Source organism: Sinocyclocheilus anshuiensis, unplaced genomic scaffold (genome assembly GCF_001515605.1).
Source record: "Sinocyclocheilus anshuiensis isolate Anshui unplaced genomic scaffold, SAMN03320099.WGS_v1.1 scaffold1529, whole genome shotgun sequence".
Classification (NCBI taxonomy): domain Eukaryota; kingdom Metazoa; phylum Chordata; class Actinopteri; order Cypriniformes; family Cyprinidae; genus Sinocyclocheilus; species Sinocyclocheilus anshuiensis.
The window spans coordinates 322925-331765 of NW_015540930.1; positions in this window are offsets into that span (position 1 = coordinate 322925).

Below are 8841 nucleotides of genomic sequence, written 5' to 3' on the forward strand. Positions count from 1 at the left end.
AAGTTCTTCACGGCAACCCGTCAAAATAAAAGTTTAGTTTAACGTTAAACTGTCAGAATATATTACTATTTAGCAGTCTGAAGACTCAATGCTGCTACTGCTAATAAATATTAATAAATCTTTATTTTTAAAGGAATAATCACATCTGTTTTCTTTTTAATTTTAACAGTAAACCTCTGTTGTGCAGCACTTTGTTTGCCAAAAAAATAAAAGGGTTTAATTTTCATTATAAATTAAATTAATGTTTTATGCCTTCATCTGATTACCAGAAAAATTAAGAACATTTTATAGGGCCCTACTATTGTTTAAAAAGGACCCTATACAAAAAAAAAAAGAATAGGTTTAGAATACAGGCATGTGGTTCTTAATTTATTTTTATTAATTCACTATTTGTAAACTGATGTTTACTGTAAATTTTGTAGAAATATCAATAGCATTTGCATTAAAGCTATATTCACTGAATGTAATAAAAAAAAAAATCGAGAATCGAATCGAGAGCTTGCGAATCGAAATCGAATCGAATCGGGATATCTGAATCAATACCCAGCCCTACATATATGCGGTTCATTTGTTGTTGCTCAAATTCAGTGTTTTACATTTTGCAGGTCTTTTCGGAGCAACGCGGTAAGTCTAGAAACCATTTAGGATTGGGATGCCATGCCTAATACACATTCATATTGATTATATGAATATGTTTTGCAGTAATGCTGATACTCTTATCAAAGCTTGGATTTGAGGATTGGATGTTGCATTAATGTGCTTCATTCATCAATAGTTTTGCTGTTGTGTAAAGGTGTGGTCACATTGGCGAAATTTCGGCGAATTTTCGTGCGCAAAAGAGGTCTATTTTCAGTAGTGAAGCACAGCTAACATAGAAACCACTTTCAAACAAGCATCTTTCTGCTGGTCAATGAGGCGAATCTGTTGCGAAATCTGCGTGAGGAAATCTTTCGCAATTCCCAATCGTGTCGATTCCTATTGAAATGACTGGGTTTTAAAATTCACCGAACAATGATGAATGTGATCGCACCTTTACAGCGAATTTGCTTTTTTCTGGAAATATGATGTCAGCCATGTTTTTGGCAGGTTTTGATAGTTTTCCTTCTACAAATCGGTACTTTAATGAAACTTGCGAATATGCTGGATGACTGGAATACAGTTATCACGTCGAATGCGTCAAAGTTCGACAGACAACTTTTGTAAGAGAATAAGTATTTATTTAGGATTAATGTTCTACATTTATTAGAGGTTAACAGTAAAACATTTATTCGTCCATTAAATTTTGTAGATCTGTTCAACAACAAATTCGGTTCAGTCAGGTATGAGAAGGCCACAAAAGAAAGGACTGTGAATCACATCCAAAATGTTATAGAAGAATACATGCAGAATGCCACGAATCTGTGATGTTATACAAAAAGGGAGCAGGTTGAGAACAAAAGAGGTTTTGTTTTTTATTTATGTTGTAGGCTATAGTGTGGTTCATAGAGTATTCTGTTCTGTCTAAATCATTTTTGGCTCATTAATTCATTAAGCAAAGGTTTATTATGGTTCATGAACATCTTATTTGTCTTGTATAAACACCATTTTAAGTATTTCATATTCTAGCGCTGGAATGATTGCCGTCACTCTTTGTTGTTGCTCTGGTTGAGAGAAGAAAATAATGCTAGGAATTGGTGACAACGTACCCAAAACCTAAAAGCACAGTTTTATATTCGCTTGTTTATACTTGAACCATGAGCAAACTTTCAATTAATCTGCAAGTATCACAAAGGAATTATGCATTCATAAGTTCTTGAGTGAATATGGGAGATTTTTTTGCCCTTTGCCGAACGACAGATGGCTTTCCTCACCCTCTGTTCTCCATAATAGCAGCATGTCAGCCTGTCAATATTTCATAAACTCTGCTTCAAGCCAAAAATGTTGCATTCAGACATTTGAGAATTTATACACTGTTGTCCGTTTTGTTTTTCCCACACCACCTATCCTCTTTCCGGTCACCTGAAAGGGAATTATCTGTTGCTTTTCTTTTGTTTAACAGGGCTTCAGATAGGAAAAATTGGATGCTCGTCTTTTGTGAGAGTTGGTGGTTTTTGCGCATTACTTAAATGATGCTGGGATAAATATGTCATGAAATGGTTCAGTCGGCGCTGCTTGGCTTTGGATTACATTGGGATAATCAGCAAACGGGAGCTTATAAATGTCTCTTTAGCTGGCATATTGAATGTGTGTGAATCAGAGCCAGAACTTTCTATTTGCGGTTTCGCACCACACATGGTCTAAGGCTTTTAAGGGCCTTTTTTAAAAAAGTGCCAACTGGCGTTCACAGAAACCGGTGAACAATGCCGCGGAAAGTATTCGTGAGACACCTTGGGGAGACTTTGAAGGTTAGCTGTCAAATAAACACAGTTTGCCATTTTATATATTCATTAGTGAAAACATAACCCATAGAGTTCATTCCTTCAGTGAAAAATGTGTTTTTACGTAATGCATACGAGGGAACAGTTTGAGACGGGAATTGCTCCTTAACACACCCGGAAACTTAATTGAAATGCTGTATCTATGTGTGTTTTGGTAAAGAATATGATGTTCATGTTTATTTGCTGTATTTGAGTGTGCAAAGCTGCCATTTTTCAAATGAAATGAAGGGTTGTTGGATGTCAGAATCACCTAAATTGTGTGTGTTTGCGAGTGTGGTTGAGGAAGCAACAAAAAGAGGAATGTTTTAGGCAAGGCACAAGATTTTCAATTCGTTGAAAACACGTTTACCAGAATGTGGAAGTTGACTAATGCAAAAAATAAATGTGAACTGAAGTGACCGCAATGTACATTGAATTTCCTTTAGTTCTTTTATTTTTATAGATAAACACTGAAAATGTTCAGTGCGTGTGAGCATGTGTTTAAAAAAGAAGCAAAGTTGCCGGGACTCCTTCATGTTCAATATCATTTTCATGACCTTGTATGTATGCCGCTAGATGTCGCTTGTTCAGATTGCTGAAGTATTTTGAACCGATGACAGCTGAGCACTTAACAAGCTTCACTGAAATATCTATTTTTCTGATCCATGTTCTGTTGTTCTTGTGCTGCGAATGAAGGTGAATGTTTACATGATGTATTTAGTACAGATTAGTTTCTCTTTGTTTATATCTCTTGGTACAATTTTACAAACGTATTTCTTGAATGTGTTATACACATTTGTGCTGCTTTACGATTATGATTGCCTTTTTAATTACAAAACGGAGGAGCTAGAATGTCACCTAGATATGTATTCACAATGACTTTGGTATACTCTTGAGAAAGTCAGATGCAAAAATTGTAGTCAACGTTTTGAGTTCATGATGATAATGCTCTGAATTCAGGCCTTTTTGTCCAAAAGGGTCTGCTCACTCCAGTTTACACGGTCAGTTTTCCAAAGTCAGTTCCTGTTTGTTGTTAATTTGAATTAATGAAAGTACCGACAGTGTTTTCTTGCACATTTGGATACAGTTAAAACATTTTTGTATCTGCTGGTATAAATTATGAATAAAACGTTATTCAAAGCTTTGTTCTGTACTGTCTTTCATTCATTCATTCATTCATTCATTCATTCATTCATTCATTCATTCATTCTTTCTTTCTTTAGGTAATAATTAATTTCAATATTTATTTAGATATTTGTGCATTTAGATGTTTATGTAGATATTTAGATACTTAAACAGGTATTTATTTTGATTTGTATTGAGATGAAGAGATTTGTTTAGATGTTTATTTTTTTTTAGGTATTTCAGATATTAATTTAGATACTTGTGTAGATTGCCATATTTATGTAGATGTTCATTTACTTATGTAGGTATTTATTTAGATATTTAATTTGTTTAGTTATTTAGATATGTAGATATTTAGGTATTTAAACAGGTATATTTATTCAGATATGAAGATATTTATTTAGCTGTTGATTGTTTTTTATGTAGATATTTATAGATACTTAGAAGTTTATTTAGAAATGTAGATATTTAGATATTGGATATGTAGATACAAATGTAGATGTTTATTCACTTATGTAGGTATTTATTTAGATATTTTAGATGTTTAGTTATTTAGATATGTAGACGTATGTTGATATTTAGATATATAGATATTTAGGTATTTAAACAGGTATTTAGATATTTATTCAGATATGAAGATATTTATTTAGATGTTGATTGTTTTTTAATTATGTAGATATTTATAGATACTTAGAAGTTTATTTAGAAATGTAGATATTTAGATATTGGATATGTAGCTACAAATGTAGATGTTTATTCACTTATGTTGGTATTTATTTAGATATTTTAGATGTTTAGTTATTTAGATATGGAGATATTTAGATACTTAAGCAGGCATTTGTTTAGATATTTATTCAGATATGAAGATATTTATTTAGAAGTTTGTTTTGTTTTTTAGGTATTTCAGATATATATATGTAGATATTAATTTAGATACTTGTGTAGAGATTTAGATATGTAGGTATTTAGAAATATGTTTATTTAGATAAGTAGATTGGAGATGTACATTTACAGTATTTAGATGTTTATTTATATTTATTTATTTGTATGTTTAATTCGCAATATGGTTGACAATTGCTTTTGGACTTTTTCCCCTCAACTTTTGTCAGACATACAGCATTTGGGGTGTTTTTGTACTGTTTGGGTTCCTAATGTATAAATAAATACAGACTAGACTTACAGTTCTTGTCTTTAGACTCTAAAGGAACAGACAAATATATATTTTTTTCTTTTTCTGGGTGCAGGATGTTTTATTCATGGTAAGGTGGTGATAAGTTGTCACACTAGGATGCCACCCTCATGAAATAGCACGTCCTTTTAAATGTGCTGAACTGAGTGAGTCAAACTTTCAGTGTGAAAAGAAGAGCAGGTTTGTTTTGATATACAGCTATATTCAGTTCTGTTTTGGGATATAATTGGTGTTATGGATCCGTCATATTGTGTTTTTAAAGCCTCCGTCTGTTATCCACCCGTTGTTTAGGTAAGAGCTTCTTCCACGTTGTTCAATACATATTTCCCTACTGTTGGGTCAATTTTTTTACTGAGTTCAAAAATGGATTTAAAGGGGGGTACAATGCTGTTTCATGCATTCAGAGTTGTTTATGCTGTTAAAGAGTTGGATTCTCATGCTAAGCATGGACAAAGTTTCAAAAAACAATTTGGACGTATGACGGAGTATTTCTGTGCCAAAAATCGTACTTCCGGGTTCATACAAGTTTCAGAGAGTTTTTTTTTATCGTGGTTCTTCATGACGTAGCCGAGGGTGGAACTCCTTATATGGGCATTTCTCCCGGAAAAACGCACCCGCGCACGCATCATCAACGAACTTCATCCGGTGGCAGCGCTACACAGGACTTGCTCGGGAAGCATGTCTCCAAAGAAGTGTGTTTTTGGTTGTAAGGGAAAGATAACTTGGTTTAGCTTCCTAAAGAACCCAGCGTTATGTAAACAGTGGATACAGATTGTTTTTCCGGGGCAGCAATGGAGTTTCACAAGTGTGTTTGTTGACGAACGTTTTATAAACAAGGCCCAGTTCGACGCTGGATTTTTTCAGGATTTCAGGATCGTTTGATACTGAAAGATGGAGCGGTCCCAGCTATAAAAGATCCCGGTCATGATTCAGAGCTGCAGCCGGTAAGTGAAACGGCATCAAATGTCTGTTTTGTTGGCATTCGGCGCCCAAGTGCTCGTCACTCTTTAGCTCCGCCCACGGCGCGCCTCCAGGATCTCGGCTTTTTCCGGAGAGAATCGTAAAGCCGTATCTTTCTTTTAGAAATATGATAAAACTAAAGACGTTTTGGAGATATGAAGGAAGCAGTACTACTCTATAGGTACTCAATATTAACATGAGATTGGGTGAAACTGTGTGTGTTATGCCCCCTTTAACTAAAAAGTATTCATGACTGACTTCATTAGCTATATGCGGTTGAGAAGCCTAAATTAAAATCTGAATAGCTCCTTAGATTTGCTAGTGTTACGTCAGTTTCAATTAGAGAGAAATCGCTGTTCAGTTTGTTTTTTAGTGAGTTTCTTTCTCTCCTAACTCATCAATCAAATGTCTTATTTCTTAGATTTATGACTTAGCCTTGCCATCTGGTCCTCTGCATGAAGTTCCATTTGTCAGCGGATGATGAAGACAACTCAAATTACCCAGTGAACACAGCTATGGCTTTAAAATGGCGTGGCAGAAGGAACTTTGTGGGTCTGCGGCATAATGATGAGACCCAAAGTGCCTGCTGGCACCAGATGTTTTTATTTGTGGGGTACTAAAGGTTCACTTTTGAGAGCAGTCTGTGATCCAGTGCCAAAGGTCTAATCACCGTTGAAGCTATGGGTAACCTGCACTCATGACTTATTTACTGAGCATAATTAATTAATCAATTAATGGCTTTTTACATTTTTACTTTGGTGGTTCTGGGTCACTGCCCGTTTGCTTATTGTTTAATGTTTAATTCAGTTTCTGTGTCAGTTTTTATTGTATTTGATTATTTTTAGATGAATAATTGTTTTATAAATATGTTTATGTTATGGCCAGTAATAAATACATTTTAAATCACATTAAAATGCTATACTAATTTATTTTTTATAAGTAATTTCAAGATGAAACATTAAGAACTAAAATAATTGATTTTAAATGCTAAGTGAAATTAAGCATCACAACATTACATTAAAAATTTTAAATCTTTAAAAGAAAGATTAATTGATACCTTTATCAATACTGAAAAAAGGTGTACTTTTTAACAGAAACGTCTAGTAAATTTCGCAAATAATTACACAGAAATGGCAAATACACATTAAATGTGAAATTTTGAAGTAGTAAAGCTGAAATAATATTTTCTTGTAAAACATGCTCTATCTAATCTGTTTTATTTACAAATTTGAGATGAAGGTAATCTAAATGTAAAAATAGGAAAAATTAGCACGATCAATTAACCCTTGTGCGTCAATTAAAAAAAGTTACACATAGATCCATGGTGGACAAAAATGTCCATGTCAAAAAACTGTCATAAAAATGTGAAGCTTGGGAGCACAGAGTTAAGTTTGGTCTCATTTTAAAGAAGACCCATGGCAGATTATTGTTGAAGTAAAAAAAAGTTTAAAAAGTGAAACCAAAAAAAAAGTTCTAGATGTTTAGGTTTATGAAAATGATTTATGAACGATGTTTTATATAAAATATATATTTTATGAAACATGTTGAACTCTATACCTGCTAGAAAATCAAAGCCATAAATCTAAACAAGTTGTATTCCAAATTTGAGGTTGATATCTCAAAAAATGAGCTTTCAGTAAGATTTTGTTTGGGCGCAGTACCAAATTTTCCCCATTAGATGCCAGCAAAACTCTGCTGGTGCACACAGTGGTTGGATTTGTGATTTGCAGTAGAGTTTTTCTCTCTCAAATATTACAAGAACAGACACACGCGCACACACACACAATTTTTTTTTATGACAGCATACAAACCACACTCTGACATCCATACCAACACACCCACACAATTATAGCTGCATTATTTATCCAATTGGCTCCATAATATGCAGAAGCAGAAAACCGAAATAAAGCAAGTATTTTCTTTATAGGTCAAACCTGAAAAAATGGCACCATCTGGTAAAAAATAGTAAAAAATTAAATTTTAAAGCCTTGCCAATATAATGAAAGCCTATCAACAAAAATTGCATAATTTTACAGTTAAATGGCACTGCGATTAAAAATAGCAGTTTTAATGGGTTTCAATGGGGACATTTTTGTCCTTAAGGTCCTGAGAGGAACAATTTTTTTTTGTACCTAGTGGAAAACAGATTTATTAAAGGAAATGGAAGTGAAATAGTAAAATTCCAATAAAAATACACACCTGTGCCAAAATTGATGCAGTTGGCAATAACGCAGGCAAAACGATAAACAAAACAAAACTAAAAAAGGACAAAAATGTCCAAAAGGTCGCACAAGGGTTAAATGTATTTTCAGATACACACTGAAAAACATTTGGCGTAGGAACAATTTGAGTAATTACAAAAGAAAAACAAAAAATAGGAAGCAACACTGTATGAAACACAAAATTTTGTAATAGAAAGAATATATTATTATTATATATCTAATATTGGTTTTCTGTTTTAATATACTTTAAAATATAATTGATTTCTGTGATCAAAGCTGAATTTTCAGCATCATTACTCCAGTCTTCAGTGTCACATGATCCTACAGAAATCTTTCTAATATGCTGATTTATTATCAGTGCTGGAAACAGTTGTGCTGCTTCATGTTTAGTTATTTATTTATTTTTTGTGGAAACTGATACTTTTTTCTGGATTCTTTTATGAATAAAAAGTTAAAAATAACAATTTATTTAAAATGAAAATCTTTTCTAACAATATGAGTTTACATCACTTTTTATCCATTTAACACAACCTTGCTGAATAAAAGTATTCATTACTTAAAAAAAAAAGAAATAAAAACATTTACTGACTCCAAATTTTGAATGGTAGTGTATATTGTAACACAAGATTTCCATTTTGAATAAATGCAGTTTTTTTTTTAAATTTTATATTCATAAAAGAATCCTGAAAAAAGTATCACAGGTTCCAAAAAACATGAAGCAGCACAACTGTTTCCAACACTGATAATAAATCAGCATATTAGAATGATTTCTGAAAGATCATGTGACGCTAAAGATTGGAGTAATGATGCTGAAAACTTAGCTTTGATCACAGAAATAAATTATATTTTAAAGTATATTAAAATAGAAACTGTTATTTTAAATTGCAATAATATTTAACGAAATAACATTTTTTTTCTGTATTTTTGATCAAATATTAAAAATCTTCGG